Here is a 24,132-nt window from a genome sequence, read left to right as displayed (position 1 = left end):
ATCCGGGCGGGCATTCTCCCCAATCACGCCTCTTCAGGTTTCACTGTCGTTACCAACATGAGCGTTGAAGTCCCCCAGCAGAACAAGGGAATCACCCGGGAGAGCACTCTCCAGTACTCCCTTGAGTGTACCCAAAAAGGGTGGTTTTTCTGAACTGTTGTTTGGTGCGTAAGCGCAAACAACAGTCAGGACCCGTCCCCCCACCCGAAGGCGGAGGGAGGCTACCCTTTCGTCCACTGGGTTGAACTCCAACGTGGAGGCTTTAAGCCGGGGGGAAAGCAGAATTGCCACCCCAGCCCGTCGCCTCTCACTGCCGTCCACGCCAGAGTGAAAGAGAGTCCAGCCCCTTTCAAGAGAAGTGGTTCCAGAGCCCTTGCTGTGCGTCGAAGTGAGTCCGACTACATCCAGCCGGAATTTCTCTACTTCGCGCACCAGCTCAGGCTCCATTTTCCCCCAGTGAGGTGACGTTCCACGTCCCAAGAGCGAGCTTATGTAGCCGAGGATCGGACCGCCAAGTGCCCTGCCTTCGGCTGCCGCCCAGCTCGGTGGCAAGGCCCCAGGAGTGGTTGAGATCCGCCCAGAGTTCCTTAAGGCTCTGGATGCTGTGGGGCTGTCTTGGTTGACAAGACTCTGCAGCATCGCGTGGACATTGGGGGCGGTACCTCTGGATTGGCAGACCGGGGTGGTGGTCCCTCTCTTTAAGAAGGGGGACCGGAGGGTGTGTTCCAACTATCGTGGGATCACACTCCTCAGCCTTCCCGGTAAGGTTTATTCAGGTGTACTGGAGAGGAGGCCACGCCGGATAGTCAAACCTCGGATTCAGGAGGAACAGTGTGGTTTTTGTCCTGGTCGTGGAACAGTGGACCAGCTCTATACTCTCGGCAGGGTTCTTGAGGGTGCATGGGAGTTTGCCCAACCAGACTACATGTGCTTTGTGGACTTGGAGAAGGCATTCGACCTTGTCCCTCGGGAAGTCCTGTGGGGAGTGCTCAGAGAGTATGGGGTATCGGACTGTCTTATTATGGCAGTCCGATCCCTGTACGATCAGTGTCAGAGCTTGGTCCGCATTGCTGGCAGTAAGTCGGACACGTTTCCAGTGAGGGTTGGACTCCGCCAAGGTTGCCCTTTGTCACCGATTCTGTTCATAACTTTTATGGACAGAATTTCTAGGCGCAGTCAAGGCATTGAGGGGTTCCGGTTTGGTGGCCGCGGGATTAGGTCTCTGCTTTTCGCAGACGATGTGGTCCTGTTGGCTTCATCTGGCCGGGATCTTCAGCTCTCACTGGATCGGTTCGCAGCCGAGTGTGAAGCGGCCGGAATGAGAATTAGCACCTCCAAATCCGAGTCCATGGTTCTCTCCTGGAAAAGGGTGGAGTGCCATCTCCGGGTTGGTGAAGAGACCCTGCCCCAAGTGGAGGAGTTCAAGTACCTAGGAGTCTTGTTCACGAGTGGGGGACGAGTGGATCGTGAGATCGACAGGCGGATCGGTGCGGCGTTTTCAGTAATGCGGACGTTGTACCGATCTGTTGTGGTGAAGACGGAGCTGAGCCGGAAGGCAAAGCTCTCAATTTACCGGTCGATCTACGTTCCCATCCTCACCTATGGTCATGAGCTTTGGGTCATGACCGAAAGGATAAGATCACGTGTACAAGCGGCCGAAATGAGTTTCCTCCGCCGTGTGGCGGGGCTCTCCCTTAGAGATAGGGTGAGAAGCTCTGTCATCCGGGAGGAACTCAAAGTAAAGCCGCTGATCCTCCACATCGAGGGGAGCCAGATGAGGTGGTTCGGGCATCTGGTCAGGATGCCACCCGAACGCCTCCCGAGGGAGGTGTTTAGGGCACGTCCAACCGGTAGGAGGCCACGGGGAAGACCCAGGACACGTTGGGAAGACTACGTCTCCCTGCTGGCCTGGGAACGCCTCGGGATCCCCCGGGAAGAGCTAGACGAAGTGGCTGGGAAGAGGGAAGTCTGGGCTTCCCTGCTTAGGCTGCTGCCCCCGCGACTCAACCTCGGATAAGCGGAAGAAGATGGCTGGATGGATATTTTGTAATGTTAGAAAGTCTGTTTTCGAAACCTTTTAACTGGATGAGCATCAGAGTATTTTGGTTTTACCTATGAAAAAATGTAAACAGCTTATAATACTGTTGTTTCAACTCTTGCTTTGATCATCTGGTATTACAAAATGCTGGCAGTCAAGTGCCAATTTGGCATTTGAGGCTTCCAAATAATTTCCAAAATCTCAAGCGAGGGACAGTTATTTACATGGAGGTGTTTAGTGTGTGTTTGTGGTAGGGTTGTCCTGATCCGATATTTGGATCGGATCGGCCGCCGAGATTTGCCAAAAAATGCGTATCGGCAAGGCATGGGAAAATGCCGATCCAGATCCAGTTTTTAAAAAAACTCCGGTGTGTAGGAAAACACACCGATTTAAATAATACATTCCACTCTTCTGTTGCTCCCGAAACTCCGTTCCGCATTTTCCAGAACGCCTTCAAAACATCCACAGGTCTGCGCTCTAACTGTTCAGACGGCCGTGTAAAATAAAAGTTACGGTAAAAATGTCAGCTGTGTGGGATTATTTTATCCTACAAAACGAAAAAGATGAAGAGATTGAGTGCAAAACATGCCACAATAAAGTCAAGCATGGTGGTAAAGTTGTAAGACATTTTAATGACTTGTGAGTGAGAGGCTTTTTAGCACTCATCATTGATGAACACATGAGCAGGCTAACACCTGAGCATCTTGAAGTGCTTTTCTTTGTTAGAAAGAATCTACCCATTATGCTTGGACTTCAATTGTTTGCCCCCTGACTGGGGCAAACAATTGAAGGGAGTGTGTGTATATATATACATATATATATATATATTTTTAAGTTTACACTTGTTCAAGAGCAAGTATTGATGCTGAGTTATAGACATTTTATCCCACTCAGGTTGTTTGTGTGTTTTGCTTTTTTTAATAATGTTTACAGCATTATTTGCACTTTATACTGTTTTCTTTTTTACTGTTTAATGATGCTGTTTCTGTTTGTCATGTATAATTTTTTATATTTTGTGTTTATCCTTGAATACCAACCATTGTGTATTATTCAAACTCACCTAATTCAGCTGGCTAGTTGTTATCAAGAGTATTAAAATCCTTTTCAGCATGGATCTGACAACTAAGTAGGCTAAATAACTTTAAACTTTAATACATGCTCTGAGAGGCCAGTATTGGCCAGTATCGGTATAGGATCAGAAGTGCCTAAACAATATCGGTATCGGATCGAAAGTGCAAAAACCTGGATCGGGACATCCCTAGTTTGAGCTATCTGGTGTGTGTTTCCAAGAACCCTTGTACGTTTTTCAAGATGGCGCTGCTCCGTTCGGCTGCCTCTCCACGCTCTCGTCACAAGATTTGCGTGTTTTGGCTAATTTGTGTAGTTTTTTTTGTTTGTTTTATTTTTGGAGAATCTAATCAAAGACCAAATATGCTTCTCCCTTTCCCCCACTGTAGACCTCCTGCAATTTACATACCGCCCAAACAGGTCAACTGACGATGCAATCGAACACGTATTGCATACCGCCACGACACACCTGGACAAAAGGCACTGGAACATAGTGAGAATGCTGTTCATAGACTACAGTTCAGCATTCAACACCATAGTCCCATTCAAACTTGTCATCATGCTCAAAGACCTGGGCTTGAACTAGGGCTGGGCGATATTGGCTTTTATTAATATCGCAATATTTTTATGCCATATTGCGATATACGATATATATTACGATATTTTGCCTTGGCCTTAAATGAACACTTGATGCATATAATCACAGCAGTATGATGATTCTATGTGTCTACATTAAAACATTCTTCTTCATACTGCATTAATATATGCTACTTTTAAACTTTTATGCAGAGAGGGAAATCACAACTAAATCAATTGACCAAAACTGTATTCATTAAATACTTTTCATCCTCTCACGGGTGACTTTTTAAATGAACAAATTAATAGTGTTGCTACCTTTTTTTAGCAACACTTCTATTGCATACTTTGCATTGATTGATTGATACTTTTATTAGTAGATTGCACAGTACAGTACATATTCCGTACAATTGACCACTAACGTGGACCCTGACTTAAACAAGTTGAAAAACTTATTGGGGTGTTACCATTGAATCAATTCATGGTACAAATATATACTATCAGCATAATACAGTCATCACACAGGTTAATCATCATAGTATATACATTGAACAGCATATTGCTGTTGTCTGCTGAATATCTTCCCACTTGAAGCTAAACCACCGCCAGATGATGGAACCCCCGCTCTTTTGGTTGGGCATTTATTGTTCTTTCTCCATTTGTGATAAGTTTCGCACCATCTCTCTTTCTCTGATCGGCGAGAGCTATGACGCTAGACTTGCGAGAGTATGTGACGTATGTAAGAAGGCGGGCTTGTTTACCGTATCTGTCAGAATGAGAGACGAGGAGTGAAAGAGAAGCGCCTGTTGTGTAAAGCCTGCAGCTAAAAGCAACTCGACCTGCCTCAGCTAACGTTAGCCATGCTAACGTTAGCTCTCGGCGAGTATGTGAGGTATGTAAGAAGGCGGGTTTATTTTACGTCTCTGTGAGAAGGACAGACGAGAAGGAGTGATACACGCCAGTAATGTAATGTACGCAGCTTACAGCAACGGTGTGAGAACATATAATCGAATATTACGATATAGTCATTTTCTATATCGCACAGAGACAAACCTGCGATATATCGTATATATTGATATATCGCCCAGCCCTAGCTTGAACTCAACCCTCTGTCAGTGGGTTCTGGACGTCCTGACAGGCAGACCACAAGTGGTGAGAGCAGGGAACTGCACCTCATCACCCATTATCCTCAACACCGGTGCCCCCCAGAGCTGTGTTCTGAGCCCCCTCCTCTATTCCCTCTACACACATGACTGTGTGGCTAAAAACACAACCAACTCCATTGTGAAATTTTCTGACGACACAGCTGTGGTGGGCCTGATCTCCAGAAACGATGAGACGGCCTACCTGAGTGACTTGAAGAACCTGGCACTGTGGTGTCAGGAGAACCACCTCACCCTGAATGTCAGCAAGACCAAGGAGATCATGGTGGATTTTAGGAGACAGGAGGCAAGGAACTACAGTCCCCTTAGCATAGAAGGGACAACGGACGAGAGAGTGACCAACTTCAAATACCTTGGAGTGACAATATCAGAAAACCTGTCCTGGACCACACACACATACAAAGTAATGAAATAGGCACGACAGCATCTGTACTTCCTCAGGAAACTGAGGAAGTTTAAGCTAAACCACAAGATCCTCAGAAACTTCTACTCATGCACAACAAAGAGTGTCATGACTGGAAACATCACCTGCTGGTATGGGAATAGCACCGCACACGACGAGTGGCCAGATCAGCCGAGCGCACCATCGGAAGTGTGCTCCCAACCATCTGCAACATCTACAGCAGGCGGTGTAGATCCAAGGCCAATAGGATTGTGAGGGACTCTAGCCACCCAAACAATTGCCTCTTCTCAATGCTGCAGTCAGGCAAGCGCTACCGGAGTCTCATGGCCAACACGGAGAGACTCAGGAGGAGCTTCTATCCCCAAGCCATCAGACTGCTCAACTGCACCGCTAATTAAGAGTCCACTACAGATTCCCCAGGCACCGCTTCCTCAAAGAAAGACGTGTTGGTGGGATTGAGGAGGTCTTCGAAGTATTCCCTCCACCGATCCACAACATCCGCAGTCGAAGTCAGCAGAACACCATCTGCACCATACACGGTGTTGATAGTGCACTGCTTCCCCTTCCTGAGGCGCCGTATGGTGGTCCAGAATCGCTTCGAAGCCGTCCGGAAGTCGTTTTCCATGGCTTCCCCGAACTCTTCCCATGTCCGAGTTTTTGCCTCCGCGACCGCTAAAGCTGCACACCGCTTGGCCCGTCGGTACCCGTCCACTGCCTCCGGAGTCCTATGAGCCAAAAGAACCCGATAGGACTCCTTCTTCAGCTTGACGGCATCCCTCACTGCTGGTGTCCACCAACGGGTTCTGGGATTACCGCCACGACAGGCACCAACAACCTTGCGGCCACAGCTCCAATCAGCCGCCTCGACAATAGAGGTTCGGAACATGGTCCACTCGGACTCAATGTCCCGCACCTCCCTCGTGACATGTTCAAAGTTCTCCCGGAGGTGTGAATTGAAACTCTCTCTGACAGGAGACTCTGCCAGACGTTCCCAGCAGACCCTCACAATGCGCTTGGGCCTGCCAGGTCTGTCCGGCATCCTCCCCCACCATCGCAGCCAACTCACCACCAGGTGGTGATCGGTAGAAAGCTCCGCCCCTCTCTTCACCCGAGTGTCCAAAACATAAGGCCGCAAATCCGATGACACAACTACAAAGTCGATCATGGAACTGCGGCCTAGGGTGTCCTGGTGCCAAGTGCACATATGGACAATTGCACAAACCGCACGCACAGGATCACTTTACTTACCACTGTAATTACCGGACTACAATACTTTTCATTCAATGATTGTAAGTAATCTAAAAATAATGTAAAAATAAGAGTATAAAGAAGTCATACTGTTCCATTACCTTTGTTCATACTACTGTCACTACTCAACTGCCAAAGAACTGTAGACACCCTCATATTTGTTCCTTCCTATACTGTATATACTGTTACACTATTTGATATTGCACTGGTACTGTATTTGACTACTGTACTTCTACTTGTACTGACACTTCTACCGTAACTTCTGTGACTTATTGTGCCACTTAATTGGGACGGTGTGGCGCAGTGGGAGAGTGGCCATGTCCAACCCGAGAGTCCCTGGTTCAATTCCCACCTAGTACCAACCTCGTCATGTCCGTTGTGTCCTTGATCAAGACACCTCACCCTTTCTCCTGATGGGTGCTGGTTAGCACCTTGCATGGCAGCTCCCTCCATCAGTGTGTGAATGGATGAATGTGGAAGTGTCAAAGCGCTTTGAGTACCTTGAAGGTAGAAAAGTGCTATACAAGTACAACCCATTTATTTATGATTAATTGTCTTGTAGTCAATGTACATTAGAGGTATTTTTTTTTTGTATGTTTTTGTATTCAGTGTATTAGATTCTGCAACTAGTGTTTGGATCCCACTGTACGCAATATCTGAAAAGCATGGAAAAAAAGCATTTCACTGTGGTGTAGTCTGTATGTGACAAATAAACTTGAACCCTGAACCCTCTTGTTGATTTTATTGAGTTACACATTTGGTTATGTTTAGGCCACATAGGGTTTGGCTGTAATCTGTCACATAATACCAGATGTTTATAACAGACTTAATCTATTTAAGGAATTAGTTTAGTACCGCCAATTTAAGCACTTTTGTTTCCCCATCTTCCCAAAGAACTCCATAAGGAGTACTGCAATAATTTGTTTCTTTTATGAAAAATGAGGGCAGATGCTTGAAGAGGAGAGATGAGATTGTACAAAATATTATCTTGTATTTGATGGGACTTGATCTTGCGTCAAGTTGATCGAATTTGATTTGGTAAATAAATGTAATAATATTTTATGTTGTTTTAGTTCTGATTGTCATTGTCATTGCCTGCTCAGTGGCCTTGTGGTTAGAGTGTTCGCCCTGAGATCAGCAGGTTGTGAGTCAGACCAAAGACTATAAAAATGGGACCCATTACCTCCCTGCTTGGCACTCAGCTTCAAGGGTTGGAATTGGGGGTTAACTCACCAAAATGATTCCCGAGTGCGGCCACCGCTGCTGCTTACTGCTCCCCTCACCTCCCAGGGAGAGGAACAAGGTTACGGGTCAAATGCAGAGGGTAATTTCACCACACTCAGTGTATGTGTGATAGTAAGGGTGTTATGGTACACAACATTTTCGGTTCCGTACGTACCTCGGTACAGAGGTCACGGTTTGGTTCATTTTCGGTACAGTATGAAATCAACAAAATATACATTTTTGGGTTATTTATTCACCAAATTTGTAAACAATGGCTTTATCCTTTTAACATTGGGAACACTATAAAACATTCTGCCCACGTTAATCAACCTTAAACTGCCTCAAATTGTTGCTCAGATTAAATAAAATAACAAAACTTTTCTTTTACATATAAAAAGTGCAACATTAAACAGTTTCAAGTCAACTCATCATGCTTAATTTATGGCAGCATTTGGAACGCCGTAGTCGATTTTTATTAAGCAAATGTTATATTTTTATCAACATGTGATAGCAGGGACCCTACCATTCAAAACTTTTCTGTCCGTAAAACACACACACACGCACACACACACACACACACACGTATACACTGCAAAATGAGCTGACGTTACGCTAAAAGCTAATTAGCCTTCACCTCAAGCCAGAACTGCGAGCGAGCTGAGCTGCAGTTTAAGTTTCTAGAGCAGGGGTCGGCAACCCGCGGCTCAGCTGCACTATCGCCTACCCCCCAGATTGTTGCGGGGAGATTCCGGAATTCAATGCCTCTCCCGGACATCACCCGGAGTCAACGTTCTCCAATTTTCACTCGGACTACAATATTAAGGGCGTGCCGTGATGATATTACTCTTAACGTCCTCTTGAACGTCATCGCACCCGCCATTCACGGAATGCTATTTGCGTCCTCTTGAACGTCATCGCACCCGCCATTCACGGAATGCTATTTGCGACCTCTTGAACGTCATCACGCCCGCCATTCACGGAATGCTATTTGCGTGCCGACCGGACACATGCATTTTGCTGCTTCTATCGGCACATGTATGAGATTGCAAGGCATACTGGGTGACACAGAGTACAATGACGGTTGTGATATAAACAACTTTAACACTCCTACTAATATGCGCCACATTGTGAACCCACACAAAAGAAGAATGACAAACACATTTCGGGAGAAAATCCTCACAGTAACACAACATGAGCGCAACACAACAAATCCCCAAAATCCTTTGCATCCATGATACATTCCTGACTATGTTATACACCCCGCGAGCTCCCCCCGCCTCCTCCCTGTGTGGTTGAGGTGGGCGGGGTTTGGTGCTCGCGGGGTGTATAACATAGTCAGGAAGTGTCATGGATGCTAAGGATTCTGGGGATTTGTTCTGTTGAGTTTATGTTGTGTTACTGTAAGGATTTTCTCCTGAAATGTGTTTGTCATTCTTGTTTTGTGTGGGTTCGAAATGTTCACAATGTGGCGTATATTAGTAGGAGTGTTAAAGTTGTTTATATCACAACCGTCAGTGTACTCTGTGTCACACATTATGCCTTCCAGTCAGGTGCGTGCATCTGCGGAAGCCTCTCACAACATGTTGCTGGACTGGCAAACAGTTTGTACATGTTGTAGAAGGTGTTTAAGGCAATGGCTTCATAGCATGCCCTTATTCTTGTCATCTGGGTGACCACCAGCAGATATTGGCGAGAATAATTGCGGCTCCCATTGTCTTCCTCATTTTGTGAAACAGGTCGAAATGGCTCTTTTGAGTGGTAAATGTTGCCGACCCCTGTTTTAGAGGGTCAACGGGCTCATAGTGATGTTAGTAGTGGTTGACTGGGAGGTGTTTATTATCATTTGGGGAGCGTACGCTGCCTTATGCTCACCTGCTACACACCTATCTGCTCGACGCTGAATCATTTACTACATGCGCTCTGAATATGCACTGCTGATTGGCTATCACTGCTCTGAATACGCACTGCTGATACCGCTGTATATATGTAACCAATCAGATGGTTGGGTGGGTGGGACAATGCTGGGTGCTGAGACAGAGGCAGAAGAAGCAAAGCAGCTTGTTAAAACTTTAGCTTGGAAACTCGTTCGATACACTCCCGTACCGAACCGAAACCCCCATACCAAAACGGTTCAATACAAATACACATACCGTTACACCTCTAGTGTGTGACCATCAGTGGTACTTTATCTTTAACTTTAATTACACTTTAGTTGCAGACACATCAGTGTGATCCATCCAATGTTGTGTTTTTGTGTCTTATGTATAGTTGGAAAATAAAATATTGGTCCTTCCATCCATCCATTTTCTACTACCGCTTATTCCCTTTTTTGGGGTCGCGGGGGGCGCTGGCAACTGTCTCAGCTACAATCGGGCGGAAGGCGGCGTACACCCTGGACAAGTCGCCAACTCATCACAGGGCCAACACAGACAGACAGACAACATTCACACTCACATTCACACACTAGGGCCAATTTAGTGTTGTCAATCAACCTATCCCCAGGTGCATGTCTTTGGAAGTGGGAAGAAGCCGGAGTACCCGGAGGGAACCCACGCATTCACGGGGAGAACATGCAAACTCCACACAGAAAGATCCTGAGCCTGGGATTGAACCCAGGACTGCAGGACCTTTGTATTGTGAGGCAGACACACTAACCCCTCTACCACCGTGAAGCCCAAAATATTGGTCTATTTAAGACAATAGAATACCATTAAAAACTTCAACATTTGTGGTCACTTTCCTTCAAATTACAGTAGGGTGGTTATGCTACTTAAATTTTTGACTTGATAACAATACTTAAGAACATATTCAATACCCAGAAGTACTTTTGAAACCACATGGATAAAAAAAGAAGATACAATTCAATAAACCGTTTTACTCACAAAACGGAATACAGAAAAAAAAAACTTATAAAACAACATAGCGCTAAGGGTTAACAGAACCACAAGTCAAATTGGAAAAGGACTCACAGGGCGCGGCCCTAAGCCATACACTATCTCCGAGTAGTAAACCCATTATTTTAAAACATTATGAATCCAGATGGTGGTTCGGATCACCCTTTAAATGTAACCAGTTGTTCCATATCCCATTACTGAAGGTTTCATCAAAATTTGCACATTACCCTTTTCGTTATGTTGCTAATTAACTAACTGACTGATTGATATTCCATCCATCCGTTTTCTACCGCTTATTACCTTCGGGGTCGATATTGGCAAATACAAATCTATTTAACAGTTCAATGAATGAACAGTGCACAATCAAAAACTGCAAATAGGAAAACAGGTTTCAGGTTATCTGAGGTAGTGCACACAAAAAAATGACAGAAGAATATTTTGAGGTTATAGAGGGATGTGAAATTCATAATTACATTTACGAACCCTATTTCCATATGAGTTGGGAAATTGTGTTAGATGTAAATATAAACGGAATACAATGATTTGCAAATCATTTTCAACCCATATTCAGTTGAATATGTCACAAAGACAACATATTTGATGTTAGAACCGATAAACATTTTTTTGTTTGCAAATAATCATTAACTTTAGAATTTGATGCCAGCGACACTTGACAAAGAAGTTGGGAAAGGTGGCAATAAATACTGATATGGTTAAGGAATGCTCATCAAACACTTATTTGGAACATCCAACAAGTGTGCAGGCTAGTTGGGAACAGGTGGGTGCCATGATTGGATATAAAAACAGCTTCCATGAAATGCTAAGCAATTCACAAACAAGGATGGGGCGAGGGTCACCAATTTGTAAGCAAATTGTCGAACAGTTTTAGAACAACATTTCTCAACAAGCTATTGCAAGGAATTTAGGGATTTTACCATCTATGGTCTGTAAAATCATCAAAAGTTTCAGAGAATCTGGAGAAATCACTGCACTTAAGCAATGATATTACGGACCTTTGATCCCTCAGGCGGTACTGCATCAAAAACCGACATCAGTGTGTAAAGGATATCACCACATGGGCTCAGGAACACTTCATAAAACCACTGTCAGTAACTACAGTTGATCGCTACATCTGTAAGTGCAAGTTAAAATTCTACAATGCAAAGCGGAAGCCATTTATCAACCTGTTCTGTGGTGTGACGAGTCCACATTTCAAATTATATTTGGAAACTGTGGATGTGGTGTCCTCCGGAACAAAGAGGAAAATAACCATCGGGATTGTTATAGGTGCAAAGTTCAAAAGCCAGCATCTGTGATGGTATGGGGGATTATTAGTTCCAAAGGATATGGGTAACTTACACATGTGAAGGCACTGTTAATGCTGAATAGTCCATACAGGTTTTGGAGCAACATATGTTGTCATCCAAGCAACGTTATCATGGACGCCCCTGCTTATTTCAGCAAAACAATGTTACAACAGCGTGGCTTCGTAGTAAAAGAGTGCGGGTACTTTCCTGGCCCGCCTGCAGTCCAGACATGTCCCTCATCAAAAATGTGTGGCGCATTATGAAGCGTAAAATACGACAACAAGACCCCGGACTGTTGAACCACTTAAGCTGTACATCAAGCAAGAATAGTAAAGAATTCCACTTTCAAAGCTTCAACTATTAGTTTCCTCAGTTCCCAAACGTTTATTGAGTGTGGTTAAAAGAAAATGTGATGTAACACAGTGGTGAACATGCCCTTTCCCAACTACTATGGCACGTGTTGCAGTCATCAAATTCTAAGTTCATTATTATCTAGCAAAAAAAAAAACGTTTATGAGTTTGAACATCAAATATCTTGTCTTTGAAGTGCATTCAATTGAATATGGGTTGAAAAGGATTTGTAAATAATTTTATTTTGTTTATATTTTCATCTTACACAATTTCCCAACTCATATGGAAACGGGGTTTGTAATTTTGATTCTCTGGGTTACGATTCATTTCAGAATGATTCTCGATTAAACAGATATTTCTATTAACATTTATTCATGTGATGTTATTTTTTCTTTTAAGATAAAAAAAATGAAAAACTTTTCAAAACCTGTTTAAGGCTTACACGAGCTCTTCATTGGCTGCTGACGTATGACATATGTACGTCGCGAGTAAGCGTGAATATTGTCTGAAAAACCAAACCTTAAAGAAAAAAAAATGGTTCTTGGAAATGTTTAATTAATTCAGAATCAAAACGACAAAAATTGCACTCCGGATATGAACCCTGTCTATTAATGTAATAAATGGGCATACTGGATTTTTTCAGACTTCAACCCCGAGCTGTATTTAATTGCTTTGAGACAACCACCATACATGCAGGCCACAATAGGATCAGTCATGAGTTTGAGACATAAGATTTGCTTACAGTGCTGCAGCTATCAATTATTTTATGTATGTAGTAATCTGCATATTAGTTTGTTGGATTAATAGAGAAATCAGATAAACCACACTTCAATGCATGTTTTGGGGAAAATTATTTAAATTAAAAGGATTCTGTTTGCGTTAACCTTCATTCTTTTATTCTAATAAATGCATATCATCAACACTAAAATTTAATTTTTACGCGTGTTTATTAATTTCAAAAAAAGAAAATACATTTTCCCTGTTTGCGTGCATTAGTAAGGTTATTTTTATTTATTAACCACTCTCCACTGTTGCCACTCAGATCACAGTTGTTGATTTGGTTTTCATCATCTAACATGAATCATGTGTTTTGTGGACTTGACCAGATATTCTCAAACTGTGGTACGTGTGCCACTAATAGTACGTGGGCTCCATATATTGGTATGACAAATAATCATTTAGTTCAATATTAAAAAGTAGTGTTACTGTTCAAACTGTGTAATGTGGGTCCAAAATATTAAATATACTAAAACTCTTGGCTTGTTTTTAATTAATATTTGGGCCTATTAGGCTAATATGTTTTAATGTTGGTCATTATTGACAACATTGACATTGACATTGACATTCCTTTATTTGTCCGTTCCAACATGTACAAGACACATAAGAACTGAAATTTCATTTTCGGCACAGTCCCGCTAAGAGCAGACATACGTTACAAGGGGTGACAAGGCAAGACCGCCAACGGATCGGCCACTTACGGCGCTCCTTAAAAAGGTGAGAAAAGGGTGACATTGGGTGAGGTGGGGGAGTAAAAAATATATCAGTCTAAGGCTAGACCCTCAGAAGGGGTCCAGACTGAGTCCAAGGAAAAAACCTCACATAGCATAACACACATAAAACATAACACATATATCACACCAACTTGCAACAGAGGGAGGGGTGGGTTAAAGGAGGCTGGCTGCCGCTATGGAGCGCTACTCAGCCATCCACAACCCCAGAGGAATTAAGCGGGGGTGAAGGCATTGATTCTCTGGAAGGGGGCAGGGGGACGTGTGTGCATGTGTACCCAATTAACTTGGGAGAGATGATGAAATGTTTTTTATGGACTGAGGCCGCTCTCAAAGTTCGACACCAGGTGTTGTTGACAAAAAGGAAGGTCAAAAGCGTCCATCTTTGAGGAGTCCATGGGCGAGTTCTACAGAACAGCCTGTTCCTGATTGTATCAAGGCCATTTGAGGGAGTCAAATCGTAGATTAAGAAGTTGTTTTTCTTCAAGAAGACAAAACAGTGACTTGCCTTCTCTGTGTGTCCATGCTGGATTTCTTCAATTCCAATTTAGTTATTCCTTCTCCGCTAGCTTTTCCAAGATGAGATCCATTGTGCGATTCAAATCAGAAATTGCCCCAGTCTGTGTTCCCACAGCCCGACCCAATCCTTCCATTGCGTTGAACAGCCGTTGGGCCCCTTGAGTGGCTGCCATCGTCTTCCGAATTTGTCGATACACCAGAGCAATGCCTAGCCCAATCAGCAGGTGCCCCGCGATCACAGCTCCAAATAGATAGATGTCTTCCACGTCCTCGATGGAAAGGGCTGAGAGGCACATGATCCTCCATTTATCCCAGGAGTCTCTCACGTACCCCGCAGCAATGGTTCCATCAGGGCAGCCAGGCTCTCCTGAACCTCTTTTCCTTGTCGAAAAGACTTTGTCAATTGCGTCGAGAGTCCAGCTGATCATATTCATATTTGATGTTTAGATTAGAGGACAGCGCAAAGAAAGAAGCTTTAGAAAAGTTCAGAAGAAGACTAGACACAGAAAGCAAGCGGAGAAAAGTGCGACCGCCCTCACCAAGAGGTAAGACAGAATATATGGTTGTACACGGAGAGCCAAGTGTTTTCTGAGGTGGTACATGGTAAAAACAATACTTTGGGGAACTACTGCATTACACCATGTCTGTTGGTAAGCCTGGGGGAGGGCTTCTGGGAATATGTGGTGTTGGACCTAATAATAATAATAATAATAATGGACTAGATTTATATAGCGCCTTTCTGTCGACTAGATAGTCAAAGCGCTCACAGAGAAGTAAGAACCCATCATTCATTCACTCCATACTCAGAGGGGGTGGTATGCTACATTCGTAGCCCCAGCTGCCCTGGGGTAGACTGACGGACGCGTGGCTGACACTGTGCGCTTACGGCTTGTTTGACCACCATCTATCATTCAATCACCAGTGTGAGGCATTCACCACTTTGCAAGGGTGATGTGTCTTTGCCCGAGGACACAACGGCAGTGAATTTAGATGGCAAGAGGCAGGGGAGCAGACATGGCATGGGGAGAAGTCGTTCCCTACCCGTTACATGGATACCACTTCACAGAGTCAGTTGTGCCATTTTTACCAGGTTTTATTCACTATGTGATTTAATAAACACTCCTCCAGAACAATCTTTGCAGATTCCTGTCTCTTCGGTTTCTCGCACCCCTTCTCCTCCACTGGCTGCTCACTGGTAAAGACAACAGCTGATTAGATTAACACGTACCACCTTCGAAATCTAATTACCTACCAGCTGCGTCTTGCCGTTCCGCACATACCCCGCCCTAAGTCGATGGTGCTTCACCCTCAACACCATTGACTGATGCAGTGACCTTTTGCTTCTGCAGCGTGCTGATCACAACTTCCCTCCACAGTCACCAATTCTGTTCATAATTTTAATGGACATAATTTATAAGCGTAGTTAGAGTGTTACGGAGATCCAGTTTAGTGGCTGCAGGATTAGGTCTCTGCTTTTTGCAAATGATACAGTCCTGCTGGTTTCATGTGGCCGCAATTTTCACCACTCACTTGATTGGTTTGCAGTTGAATGTGAAGCAACTGGGATGCGAATCAACACTTCCGAGTTAGAATCCATTGGTCTCGCTCGAAAAAGGGGTGGGGTGCAATCTCATCTCATAGGGGATAAAATCCTGCCCCAACAAGAGGAGTTTAAGTACCTCAGGGTCTTGTTTGTGAGTGAAATAATAGCAGATCGTGAGATTGACAGGTGGTTCAATTCAGGGCTCACAGTGAAGTGGACTCTTCATCGGTCCATCACGGTGGAGAGGGAGCTGAGCTAGAAAGTAAAGCTCTCAATTTACCGTTCAGTCAATGTTCCTATCCTCACCTTCGATCACGATCTTTGGGTTTGGTTGTGATTAAAAAGACAAGATCGGGAAAAATGTTCCCCCATAGGGTGGGAGTTCTTTGTTATGAATAGAATGAGAAGCTCTGTCATTCTGGAGGATCTCTAACTTTAGTCACTGTCTGTTGGGAGGAGCCAGATAATGTGGTGGTATCTGGTCTTGATGCCTTCTGAGCCCGTTCCCTCCTACTGATCAGACCTCCAGTGGATGGCCCAGGTCATGTTGGAAAGACAGCCTCTCAGCTTTCCTGGGAACGCCTCAGAATTCCCCGGCAGGAGTTGGACAAATTAGTCAAAGAGAGGGAAGTCTGGGCTTCGGCTGTTGCACCTGCAAACGACCTCAGATAAGCGGAAGAAATGGATGAATTGATAGACGGATGGACGTAACATGTGATTCACCACACTGACTCTCAAAAGCTCCCCATGTCACCATTTTTACACTGATGTTTAACAAGTGTTGTTGGGGCTAAATCGAGCAGAAGTTTTAGAAGTGGCAGAACTGGGGATTATGTACTGGATAAAAAACTACCATGAAAACGCCAATGCTCAATTGGAGGGTCTGAGTGTCAGCTATCTTACTCTGCTTTGTTCATCATTGAATACAAAGCATTTGTTTGCCCGGTCTTCAATTGTTGTCTTAATCTCTTGCCATCACTCTCTCATCTCAAAATGCTCCCACCAAGTATTGTACAAACAAGCCAATAAGAATAAAATGCATAGGCACTGTCGTCATTAAGAGCCCACAGTCCCTGAGTAGCTATTACTTTTTTCAATAAGCATTTGGTTTACTTCGTTACATTGCTACTGTTTTCTTGGCTCATGGCATGTATATGAAAATGTCTTTACGTGTGTGATCAACAGATGTTTATTTTACATAAACTTTTTTTTGCAAGTAGCAAATCACAACAGGCCCACTACAGGTGACATACTATACGGCAGGGGTCTCAAACTCATTTTACCTGGGGGCCACCGGATCCAGAGTCCAGGTGAGGCTGGGCCGCAAGAAAATAAATATATATATTTTTTTTAAATGTCTTTTTTATTTTCAACACAAAATAAAATCAAAATATAAATGAACAAAATGAGAATTAAGTAATGTGCGGCAATACAAATTAAACAAAAAAACTAAACATTAATAACGGTTTGAATTGTTTCAGGTTATCGGGGACTGTTATTACCGACGGAGAGGTGTCGCGATGTGACTGCAGCCAGACACGTAAGAATACCTTTGTCTCCATGACAACGTTTCTGTCGCTTTCACTCATTTGCCGCTTTTCCACTAACGCAGGGGTGGGCAACCCAAAACGTTGAACGAGCCATTTTGGACCCAAAAAACAAAAATCGTCTCCGTCCGGAGCTAACGTGAGGGGGTGGAGTTTTCAGTTATGGTAGCACAATTAGCCCCAAACAGGCTAATATCATAAACTTACGTGTTACACGTCCGAATCGCACATCAACTCTCTGTCGGCGTATCAAAGTTGTGGTCCAGTGCACCACAGTTTTGTATTGTCGCTCGGTTCTTCGACAGAGTGCTTTGGAAGCTACCGGTCGGCAGGTCTCCCCAGCCCGGACTGTTTCCAGCGGCGCCGGGTGAGGGAGCAAGAAAGAGACACACACACAGTGACAGTGAGAGAGAGAGACAGATAGATAGATAGAGAGAGAGAGAGAGGGAGAGACAGAGAGAGAGAGAGAGGGGGGAAGGGAGGAAGGAAGAGCACGTGCAGGTCTAGTGGAAAAGCGGCAAAATGTTTCTCTGCTTGCATCACGCAAGTGACGTCAATGTTCGGCCCTTGAGAGCCACATACCACACCGTGATTGGTAGATTCCTTTAGCTCCGCACACAACGCTGTCAAGTGCCATTTATATAAAACTTGCGGGCCGCACTAACATTAAACTTTCACAATAAGGTGGGGGCCGCAAAATAACGTCTCGCAAGCCGCAATTGGCCCGCAATCAGTGTGTTTGAGACCACTGCTATACGGCCTTTGTAGGGTTTGGCAGTTAGAATTAGGCGGTCAAATATAGGATGCATTTTTTGTGGGCAGGTTTTATTTATGTACTTCCACTTCGACTGTGTCCCTTTCAGCCATGTTGTAGTTTTTAGTGCTTTCATATCGAGTCTACTGACAGATAAACGATCAAACCATACGCTTGTTGGTTTTAGAAATGGCAGCAGAGGAGGATGCATATGTAGTCTGCCCCACAACAAGAGGATGGAGAAAAAGAAGAAGCTTTTGACTTCAGCGTCGGGTGACAATGGTGAACTCGCACACAGCTCTTCAGGTAAAACTTTGCCATATATGGAGATATCCGCTGTCGTCACACTTGTGAAAAACGTCACAAATTGGGCAAATTCCAAACAGCACGTTTTGAGGAAGTATGCAGGGATGGGAATTTTCCGCGGATCCACGGCATTCCGACGATTTTGGCGCCGCCAGGGTCATTTCTGTGAATCGTTTAAATCCGGGGAGAAAATTATAGGGCGGGTTAGGTACTCGTAGTTTTTGTCTCTGCGTTGACGTAGTTATCAGTACAAGGCAGAGAATTCCCGCGAAAAATATAATGCCAATGTGTGAAGGCACTAGATTGGCTAGCTCTAGAAACAGCTGACAGCATCAACCAATGACATTGTCCGTTATAGGCGTCTGCACGCGTCGTTTGCCGACAATATCTAGTCCCTGATCCTCAATTATGGTGAGCGTTTCCAAACTCGTATTCTGTTTATATTGGTTGTGTTTATCGGCGACTAATCTGGAAAGAAAACACAGTAGCTCTCAATTAACACGTTTCTTTATTGACAAAACAGTTTCAGACATGGTTAAGCTTATTCAAGATAGGAATGCTTCATTAGCGAAATATATCGATAAAGGCGTGAGAAACAAGTGGAACTGAGCATGGCTCGATATATCTATCAAACTGAAGGTGAAGATTAACAACAATATCGTAGAAGTAGACAAACTGATCAGCGATTTTATTACAAAGTGCGACGAACCGGGACGTGCTTAGTGCTTATATTGCAAGGACATTGTTAACTATGGATCTCGGGGAAAGGTGGCACTCTTTGACCACGCGAAATTGGCAAGGCATCTAAGTAAAGTGAGTTTACGGAGAAGAATTCTGGTTAATCCATTTGTAGGCCTATTTTTGTCTATAATCCAAAAGTGTGCAAGAATTTGATATATGTGTAAACTTGTATGGATAAATTTCATCACATGGTACATTTTTATGAAAATATTTGCTAATAAATGTGAAAATTTGGTCAGGAGAATATTGTTAGATTTTGACTCAAAATAGCAGGAAATGCATCCCAAGCTAACATAGATTTAAACATTTTTATGGGGTGGCATGCCCCCATACCACCCTAGCAGGCGAGTGCACTAAGCGGTGTTTTAGGATTAAATCATTTTCAGCTGATTTTGTTCATTCCCATCCCTGAGTATGGAAGAAGGCGAGATTGTTTTATAAATATCTCAGCCATGTCTCAATGGCTTGACTTAAAATTTTTCAGGACTTATGCAGATCCCAGATACACAAAAACAGATACCCATAGGTAAGAAAAGTTAGTTTTGCAAATACAAACCATCCATCCATTTTCTACCGTTTGTCCCTTCCGAAGTTGCGGGGGGTGCTGGAGCCTATCTCACCTGCATTCAGGTGGAAGGCGGGGTACACCCTGGAAGTTGTGTGAGTTACCTTTTTTAATTGATTTTTTGTCAATTTGTGGTAACAATCCCAATCCCGGGAAATGTTCCCTATTCTGAAATTCGAATATTGAGGGGTGTACCTCTGACCAAACTTCAATCTTATAAGAACATCTGATAAGACAAGATAAGGCTTCTGTCAGATGGGGGAAAATCAAGACGAAAACATTCCAATTGTCCTTTCAGCATGTGTGTACATTGCTTACTGTAAGACACACATCCATTTTTTTCCACTCATGGATGTTTTATGGCTGCAAACATCACATCCATCTCCTCTATTTTTTCACCTTCAAATAGGGACGTAAATGGTAGGCAACTTGTAGAAGTGTGTGTTATTGTGTGCATGTGTGTGTGTGTGTGGGAGGGAACACACAAACAGCACAGTGCATTTTCCATTCATGTTTTCACCCCAAGCAGCCTATGTTTCACCTTCCTTTCCATTCATCTTTCATAAATACAGCCACAAAAAGCAAAAATACCTAAATAATGCACTTTATGCCAGTGGGTCCCTTTAACAATGCAGTAGTTTCACTTGAGAATACATGATGGCCTGTACTGTACATACAGTATATCATAGACTGTAAAGATAGTTGTCTAACAGTACAATAACTCTTCATATTGTCTTTGGACATTTCTGCCGACACAGCTGATATGTCGTATCATTGTTTGATGTAACCTCAGTTACGCTAATATGTCCATACTTATATATTTGAATTGCCCAATGTGGGAAGGTTTGTCACAAGATGACTCACATCCGTCACACCCACCAGCTGACAGCTTAATTCGGGATGAGAGCCATGTTTTAGCTGTGCTGCGATAACAATGACAGGAACAAGTCAAATAAATTTGTAGGCCTTTGATAGCAGCGAGTGAACGTTGGAAAACAAAAAGACAATATTTACGCTGTATTATTTTATGCGGAAATGACGGCAGTGCAGCCTCGTTCACCACAAAGCGAAATTAAGCATGTTCGTCTTTTAATGGTGTAACTGTCTTTACCTCGGGGATCAAATCAAATCAAAATGTATTTATATATTACTTTTTATACACAGGCAAGGGGCAAACGCAAAATGCTGTTCAAAAAAAAAAATAGAAGAAGCAAAGAAACCATATGCACACCCACAGACACACACAGCACTATTGTGTATAACAAAGCAAAAACAAAACATGGCATGGCACTGATGATTTGAGGGGGAAAAAAACACCTTTGAAGCGTCTACACTGGAGAATAACTAAAATTAACACCATCTAAAAATAGTATGAACATATGAAAAAATATATGTAAGGATTAAAGTATGAATATTGAATTTATATTGTAATGCCTGTTAATCTGGGTTTATGTTTGATCATGTTATGTTTTGTTTTTTGGACTCTTGTTTCCCGTTTTGCACTTCCTGGTTTTGTTTGTGTCCATAGCAACCAATTAGTTTCCACCTTTTCTCCTAGTCAAGCCCCTGCCCTCAGTCCCGCACCTGTTTCTCATTACCACAGCTACTATTTAAGTCATTTGCTTTCTGTTCATCGATCTGGGAACTTTGCTTGCATACTGCTAATGCTTACTCACTACGATCACGCGCCTACATTGCCTTGCCAACCTTCATGCCTTGCCATGTGCTAACTATTTTTGACCATGCCATGTAAGATCTTTGTATTTTTTGCCTCAGTGTAAGTTTTTGGTTTATTGTGTATATTTGATAGTATCTTTTGTTTATTTGTAGATCAATGGTTCCCAAATTTTTGCAGGCTGGCGCCCCCTTGGCTCCCCAGTGAATTCCTAGCCCCCCCCCCCACAGACACATATGGAAACAAACACCTCTTTCTTGATATTTGGTATGCTGCAATTTGAAAAGAGAAAGGTTAAACACAAATGTGTATTTCACAAATAAAACCCAATTTAGTAAACCAATTTATTTTTTAGCAGTTTTAACTGTTTCAGCAACATAGAATGGTAAATAAACATTCCACCAGTAACCTTCATTGTCTCACACTTAATATTAATGGGATGGATGTGCTTGGTGCAGGGACATAAGCTTCTCAACATCAGGCTGGAACTCACTAAGAAGAAGTTGTAGATCCCCGCGGTCAGTAATTTTCAGTCGGTTTCTTTGCTTGGAAAGAAGCAAGGCGACTGCACTGAAGCCCCGTTCTACTAAATATGATCTTGGCGTGTGGTAACCGGACCCTGATGCGTCGTCCACTGACTCGTCCTGCTGCACGTGTTGTGTAGAAATCGTCAAACAAACGTTCGAACTTCTGACTTCGACTTCGGACTGCCGCCCCCCTACCGCCCCCTTCTTCCTCACCGCCCCCCCAGATCTTTCCACCCCCCCCCAGGGGGGCGGTACCGCCCACTTTGGGAACCACTGTTGTAGATAGTCATGCCAATGTGCTGTTTTTGTTTGAAGTTTTAGTATAGATTATTATCTGCCACCGGGCGCGGCTTTTGTTTTGCCTTTTTATATTTTAATGTATAAATAAATCATCATGTACTCACATCCACGCCTGACTCGTCCCAGATCATCTCTGCATCGAAGAAGCAAAACCAAACCATGTCACGGCTTGACATATATTTTACTTTCTGCAGTTCTGATGCTCTCTGGCAAAGACCAGACTAGTATGGTAAAAGTTTGTTTTCTTTTTTGGGAAAACATATGGTTTGAAATGCATAATCCCTGAATTACAATTTCCTCGCTTTAATGAATAATACAATTTCATTTTTAGCTTGTTGGTGTTTTTTTACTGCATAATTTTGGCTGTGCTTGCACATCTGAAATATTACTGCAGGGGTCGGGAACCTTTTTGGCTGAGAGAGCCAAAAAGCCATAAGAGCCATATAATTATTTTTTTTTAACACTGAACACAACTAAACATGTGCATTTTTAAGTAAGACCAACATTTCTAGAGTACAATAGGTCTCGTATTCTTTGTAATAACATTGTTATTCTGAAGCTAACTGTGGAGGGGGCGTGGCCTGTGGGCCTGCAGCGACAGGTGCGTAGACGGCCCACCTGGGCCTTGTTATCTAATCACCTGTCGCTCTGTTATAAGCAGCAGCCAAGAGGAGAGACTGGGTTGGGGCTGGAAATACTAATGCTGGAAAGCAACTGAGAGACTTATTGAAAAATAAAACAATATTGTAACCCTGAAACAGGCTCTCATGTCGGTGCTGGGGCGTCTGAAAAACCCCCACGAGGGCAAGCTCCACACTAACCAATAATAAATAAATAACTTCTTACCATTAACGCAACTTCTTGAACAGGTGCGGTAGGAAAACGGATGGATGGATTAAAAATGCATGAGAATGTTTCATATTTTGAACATTATTTTCAACACTGTGATTACAAGTGGAATTATTCATTACTTATCGTGTTAAACAACATCAGCTCAGATTTATGAGAGAGCCAGATGCAGTCATCAAAAGAGCCACATCTACCCCTGTATTACTGCATAGGTGTCCTTGAAACAACCCTAAATGTGATTTAAACATGGCTCAGATGTTTATTTTTGGTCTTTATGCTTTGTAGCCTTGGCTTTCTTTTAGGCCTCTGTGATGCCTTTTGGGCACAATAACTCTGATCTGCTTTTGCTTGTTGCAGCAGAGGTGTGTGTGTGTGTGTTTTTGTCATCCATTGTTTCACTCAAGCAGCTTGTGTGCAGTACTGCAGCATAAGCATGCAAACACATGAGACATTGGAACTTAATGTGCCAGGCAGTGAAAAACTGCAAAGCTTGAGCTCTGACAGAAATGACAGGAGGTGTGCGTGTGATCGCCAAGTTGTGTGCACCCTGTTATGTCTGACAAGCAGAGACAATGGTTCGACATCCTTTTTCCTCCATGTAACACTTTGAGCAACTTGTCTTTTAAGCGTTTTGTGTTCCAAAAAACGTCTTTGGTTACATTTGTCTCCTTTCCAGTTTTCCCTGCCTTCATGGCGCTTTCCTGCTTTGATCGTCACAAGGCAGCCTCCTGCTGTTTGTGTGCGTGCGTGTGTGTGTGTGTGTGTTCTTGTATTTTTACCCTTCTTGAGACATCAACAAGGAAAAGTACCTTCCATATGAGGACCGGTGAACAAGTGAGGGCATAAATCATGGTCCTGATACGGAAAACCATTGCATCTAATAGAGAATGTCTCATTTGCACCCTTCGTGGTGAAATCTAGCACAATTAGGGTGGTCCCAAAAAGGAGGGATTTTTCAAATCGACCGTGTGTCGGTTTTAAAAGTGCTCCCACTCTGGTCAACATACGTAATAACAAGTGCATGCA

The 24,132-nt window shown here is 43.5% G+C and overlaps 1 protein-coding gene across 1 annotated transcript in view; it reads left to right on the top strand.

Annotated features, from left to right (window-relative positions):
- LOC133550448 (autism susceptibility gene 2 protein homolog) overlaps window positions 1-24,132 on the top strand; it is a 644,977-nt gene that overhangs the window by 79,481 nt on the left and 541,364 nt on the right. The window lies entirely within an intron of this gene.

Source organism: Nerophis ophidion, linkage group LG04 (assembly GCF_033978795.1).
Source record: "Nerophis ophidion isolate RoL-2023_Sa linkage group LG04, RoL_Noph_v1.0, whole genome shotgun sequence".
Classification (NCBI taxonomy): Eukaryota; Metazoa; Chordata; class Actinopteri; order Syngnathiformes; family Syngnathidae; genus Nerophis; species Nerophis ophidion.
The sequence above is the reverse complement of the archived record's forward strand: the minus strand, read 5'-3'. Positions and strand labels throughout refer to the sequence as shown.